This window comes from Anomaloglossus baeobatrachus, assembly GCF_048569485.1.
Source record: "Anomaloglossus baeobatrachus isolate aAnoBae1 chromosome 11 unlocalized genomic scaffold, aAnoBae1.hap1 SUPER_11_unloc_1, whole genome shotgun sequence".
NCBI lineage: Eukaryota > Metazoa > Chordata > Amphibia > Anura > Aromobatidae > Anomaloglossus > Anomaloglossus baeobatrachus.
The window spans coordinates 1,189,121-1,195,585 of record NW_027441825.1 but is presented as its reverse complement, the minus strand read 5'-3'; positions in this window follow the sequence as shown (position 1 = coordinate 1,195,585).

Here is a 6,465-nt window from a genome sequence, read left to right as displayed (position 1 = left end):
TTTCTCCAAAACTATAACAGATGCAAGCTTGTCCTGTTTGGTGGAGATGATATTTAATAAAATAAGTAGAAATCCACTAAAAGTTTTGTTTGGTTATCTTGCAATCCCGAGATAATCGTCTCCATGCTCCAAATCCATTTTAAAGCCATTTCAAAGGCATTTTGCGCATACATGAAATGAACACATTTTTCTCCAAAACTATAACACATGCAAGCTTGTCCTGTTTGGTGGAGATGATATTTAATAAAATAAGTAGAAATCCACTAAAAGTTTTGTTTGGTTATCTTGCAATCCCGAGATAATCGTCTCCATGCTCCAAATCCATTTTAAAGCCATTTTTAAGGCATTTCGCGCATACATGAAATGAACACATTTTTCTCCAAAACTATAACAGATGCAAGCTTGTCCTGTTTGGTGGAGATGATATTTAATAAAATAAGTAGAAATCCACTAAAAGTTTTGTTTGGTTATCTTGCAATCCCGAGATAATCGACTCCATGCTCCAAATCCATTTTAAAGCCATTTTTAAGGCATTTCGCGCATACATGAAATGAACACATTTTTCTCCAAAACTATAACAGATGCAAGCTTGTCCTGTTTGGTGGAGATGATATTTAATAAAATAAGTAGAAATCCACTAAAAGTTTTGTTTGGTTATCTTGCAATCCCGAGATAATCGTCTCCATGCTCCAAATCCATTTTAAAGCCATTTTTAAGGCATTTCGCGCATACATGAAATGAACACATTTTTCTCCAAAACTATAACAGATGCAAGCTTGTCCTGTTTGGTGGAGATGATATTTAATAAAATAAGTAGAAATCCACTAAAAGTTTTGTTTGGTTATCTTGCAATCCCGAGATAATCGTCTCCATGCTCCAAATCCATTTTAAAGCCATTTTTAAGGCATTTCGCGCATACATGAAATGAACACATTTTTCTCCAAAACTATAACAGATGCAAGCTTGTCCTGTTTGGTGGAGATGATATTTAATAAAATAAGTAGAAATCCACTAAAAGTTTTGTTTGGTTATCTTGCAATCCCGAGATAATCGTCTCCATGCTCCAAATCCATTTTAAAGCCATTTCAAAGGCATTTTGCGCATACATGAAATGAACACATTTTTCTCCAAAACTATAACACATGCAAGCTTGTCCTGTTTGGTGGAGATGATATTTAATAAAATAAGTAGAAATCCACTAAAAGTTTTGTTTGGTTATCTTGCAATCCCGAGATAATCGTCTCCATGCTCCAAATCCATTTTAAAGCCATTTTTAAGGCATTTCGCGCATACATGAAATGAACACATTTTTCTCCAAAACTATAACAGATGCAAGCTTGTCCTGTTTGGTGGAGATGATATTTAATAAAATAAGTAGAATACCACTAAAATTTTTGTTTGGTTATCTTGCAATCCCGAGATAATCGTCTCCATGCTCCAAATCCATTTTAAAGCCATTTTTAAGGCATTTCGCGCATACATGAAATGAACACATTTTTCTCCAAAACTATAACAGATGCAAGCTTGTCCTGTTTGGTGGAGATGATATTTAATAAAATAAGTAGAAATCCACTAAAAGTTTTGTTTGGTTATATTGCAATCCCGAGATAATCGTCTCCATGCTCCAAATCCATTTTAAAGCCATTTTTAAGGCATTTCGCGCATACATGAAATGAACACATTTTTCTCCAAAACTATAACAGATGCAAGCTTGTCCTGTTTGGTGGAGATAATATTTAATAAAATAAGTAGAAATCTACTAAAAGTTTCGTTTGTTTATATTGCCATCCTGAGATAATCGTCTCCATGCTCCAAATCCATTTTAAAGCCATTTCAAAGGCATTTTGCGCATACATGAAATGAACACATTTTTCTCCAAAACTATAACACATGCAAGCTTGTCCTGTTTGGTGGAGATGATATTTAATAAAATAAGTAGAAATCCACTAAAAGTTTTGTTTGGTTATCTTGCAATCCCGAGATAATCGTCTCCATGCTCCAAATCCATTTTAAAGCCATTTCAAAGGCATTTTGCGCATACATGAAATGAACACATTTTTCTCCAAAACTATAACACATGCAAGCTTGTCCTGTTTGGTGGAGATGATATTTAATAAAATAAGTAGAAATCCACTAAAAGTTTTGTTTGGTTATCTTGCAATCCCGAGATAATCGTCTCCATGCTCCAAATCCATTTTAAAGCCATTTTTAAGGCATTTCGCGCATACATGAAATGAACACATTTTTCTCCAAAACTATAACAGATGCAAGCTTGTCCTGTTTGGTGGAGATGATATTTAATAAAATAAGTAGAAATCCACTAAAAGTTTTGTTTGGTTATCTTGCAATCCCGAGATAATCGACTCCATGCTCCAAATCCATTTTAAAGCCATTTTTAAGGCATTTCGCGCATACATGAAATGAACACATTTTTCTCCAAAACTATAACAGATGCAAGCTTGTCCTGTTTGGTGGAGATGATATTTAATAAAATAAGTAGAAATCCACTAAAAGTTTTGTTTGGTTATCTTGCAATCCCGAGATAATCGTCTCCATGCTCCAAATCCATTTTAAAGCCATTTTTAAGGCATTTCGCGCATACATGAAATGAACACATTTTTCTCCAAAACTATAACAGATGCAAGCTTGTCCTGTTTGGTGGAGATGATATTTAATAAAATAAGTAGAAATCCACTAAAAGTTTTGTTTGGTTATCTTGCAATCCCGAGATAATCGTCTCCATGCTCCAAATCCATTTTAAAGCCATTTTTAAGGCATTTCGCGCATACATGAAATGAACACATTTTTCTCCAAAACTATAACAGATGCAAGCTTGTCCTGTTTGGTGGAGATGATATTTAATAAAATAAGTAGAAATCCACTAAAAGTTTTGTTTGGTTATCTTGCAATCCCGAGATAATCGTCTCCATGCTCCAAATCCATTTTAAAGCCATTTCAAAGGCATTTTGCGCATACATGAAATGAACACATTTTTCTCCAAAACTATAACACATGCAAGCTTGTCCTGTTTGGTGGAGATGATATTTAATAAAATAAGTAGAAATCCACTAAAAGTTTTGTTTGGTTATCTTGCAATCCCGAGATAATCGTCTCCATGCTCCAAATCCATTTTAAAGCCATTTTTAAGGCATTTCGCGCATACATGAAATGAACACATTTTTCTCCAAAACTATAACAGATGCAAGCTTGTCCTGTTTGGTGGAGATGATATTTAATAAAATAAGTAGAAATCCACTAAAAGTTTTGTTTGGTTATCTTGCAATCCCGAGATAATCGACTCCATGCTCCAAATCCATTTTAAAGCCATTTTTAAGGCATTTCGCGCATACATGAAATGAACACATTTTTCTCCAAAACTATAACAGATGCAAGCTTGTCCTGTTTGGTGGAGATGATATTTAATAAAATAAGTAGAAATCCACTAAAAGTTTTGTTTGGTTATCTTGCAATCCCGAGATAATCGTCTCCATGCTCCAAATCCATTTTAAAGCCATTTTTAAGGCATTTCGCGCATACATGAAATGAACACATTTTTCTCCAAAACTATAACAGATGCAAGCTTGTCCTGTTTGGTGGAGATGATATTTAATAAAATAAGTAGAAATCCACTAAAAGTTTTGTTTGGTTATCTTGCAATCCCGAGATAATCGTCTCCATGCTCCAAATCCATTTTAAAGCCATTTTTAAGGCATTTCGCGCATACATGAAATGAACACATTTTTCTCCAAAACTATAACAGATGCAAGCTTGTCCTGTTTGGTGGAGATGATATTTAATAAAATAAGTAGAAATCCACTAAAAGTTTTGTTTGGTTATCTTGCAATCCCGAGATAATCGTCTCCATGCTCCAAATCCATTTTAAAGCCATTTCAAAGGCATTTTGCGCATACATGAAATGAACACATTTTTCTCCAAAACTATAACACATGCAAGCTTGTCCTGTTTGGTGGAGATGATATTTAATAAAATAAGTAGAAATCCACTAAAAGTTTTGTTTGGTTATCTTGCAATCCCGAGATAATCGTCTCCATGCTCCAAATCCATTTTAAAGCCATTTTTAAGGCATTTCGCGCATACATGAAATGAACACATTTTTCTCCAAAACTATAACAGATGCAAGCTTGTCCTGTTTGGTGGAGATGATATTTAATAAAATAAGTAGACATCCACTAAAAGTTTTGTTTGGTTATCTTGCAATCCCGAGATAATCGTCTCCATGCTCCAAATCCATTTTAAAGCCATTTTTAAGGCATTTCGCGCATACATGAAATGAACACATTTTTCTCCAAAACTATAACAGATGCAAGCTTGTCCTGTTTGGTGGAGATGATATTTAATAAAATAAGTAGAATACCACTAAAATTTTTGTTTGGTTATCTTGCAATCCCGAGATAATCGTCTCCATGCTCCAAATCCATTTTAAAGCCATTTTTAAGGCATTTCGCGCATACATGAAATGAACACATTTTTCTCCAAAACTATAACAGATGCAAGCTTGTCCTGTTTGGTGGAGATGATATTTAATAAAATAAGTAGAAATCCACTAAAAGTTTTGTTTGGTTATATTGCAATCCCGAGATAATCGTCTCCATGCTCCAAATCCATTTTAAAGCCATTTTTAAGGCATTTCGCGCATACATGAAATGAACACATTTTTCTCCAAAACTATAACAGATGCAAGCTTGTCCTGTTTGGTGGAGATAATATTTAATAAAATAAGTAGAAATCTACTAAAAGTTTCGTTTGTTTATATTGCCATCCTGAGATAATCGTCTCCATGCTCCAAATCCATTTTAAAGCCATTTCAAAGGCATTTTGCGCATACATGAAATGAACACATTTTTCTCCAAAACTATAACACATGCAAGCTTGTCCTGTTTGGTGGAGATGATATTTAATAAAATAAGTAGAAATCCACTAAAAGTTTTGTTTGGTTATCTTGCAATCCCGAGATAATCGTCTCCATGCTCCAAATCCATTTTAAAGCCATTTCAAAGGCATTTTGCGCATACATGAAATGAACACATTTTTCTCCAAAACTATAACACATGCAAGCTTGTCCTGTTTGGTGGAGATGATATTTAATAAAATAAGTAGAAATCCACTAAAAGTTTTGTTTGGTTATCTTGCAATCCCGAGATAATCGTCTCCATGCTCCAAATCCATTTTAAAGCCATTTTTAAGGCATTTCGCGCATACATGAAATGAACACATTTTTCTCCAAAACTATAACAGATGCAAGCTTGTCCTGTTTGGTGGAGATGATATTTAATAAAATAAGTAGAAATCCACTAAAAGTTTTGTTTGGTTATCTTGCAATCCCGAGATAATCGACTCCATGCTCCAAATCCATTTTAAAGCCATTTTTAAGGCATTTCGCGCATACATGAAATGAACACATTTTTCTCCAAAACTATAACAGATGCAAGCTTGTCCTGTTTGGTGGAGATGATATTTAATAAAATAAGTAGAAATCCACTAAAAGTTTTGTTTGGTTATCTTGCAATCCCGAGATAATCGTCTCCATGCTCCAAATCCATTTTAAAGCCATTTTTATGGCATTTCGCGCATACATGAAATGAACACATTTTTCTCCAAAACTATAACAGATGCAAGCTTGTCCTGTTTGGTGGAGATGATATTTAATAAAATAAGTAGAAATCCACTAAAAGTTTTGTTTGGTTATCTTGCAATCCCGAGATAATCGTCTCCATGCTCCAAATCCATTTTAAAGCCATTTTTAAGGCATTTCGCGCATACATGAAATGAACACATTTTTCTCCAAAACTATAACAGATGCAAGCTTGTCCTGTTTGGTGGAGATGATATTTAATAAAATAAGTAGAAATCCACTAAAAGTTTTGTTTGGTTATCTTGCAATCCCGAGATAATCGTCTCCATGCTCCAAATCCATTTTAAAGCCATTTCAAAGGCATTTTGCGCATACATGAAATGAACACATTTTTCTCCAAAACTATAACACATGCAAGCTTGTCCTGTTTGGTGGAGATGATATTTAATAAAATAAGTAGAAATCCACTAAAAGTTTTGTTTGGTTATCTTGCAATCCCGAGATAATCGTCTCCATGCTCCAAATCCATTTTAAAGCCATTTTTAAGGCATTTCGCGCATACATGAAATGAACACATTTTTCTCCAAAACTATAACAGATGCAAGCTTGTCCTGTTTGGTGGAGATGATATTTAATAAAATAAGTAGAAATCCACTAAAAGTTTTGTTTGGTTATCTTGCAATCCCGAGATAATCGACTCCATGCTCCAAATCCATTTTAAAGCCATTTTTAAGGCATTTCGCGCATACATGAAATGAACACATTTTTCTCCAAAACTATAACAGATGCAAGCTTGTCCTGTTTGGTGGAGATGATATTTAATAAAATAAGTAGAAATCCACTAAAAGTTTTGTTTGGTTATCTTGCAATCC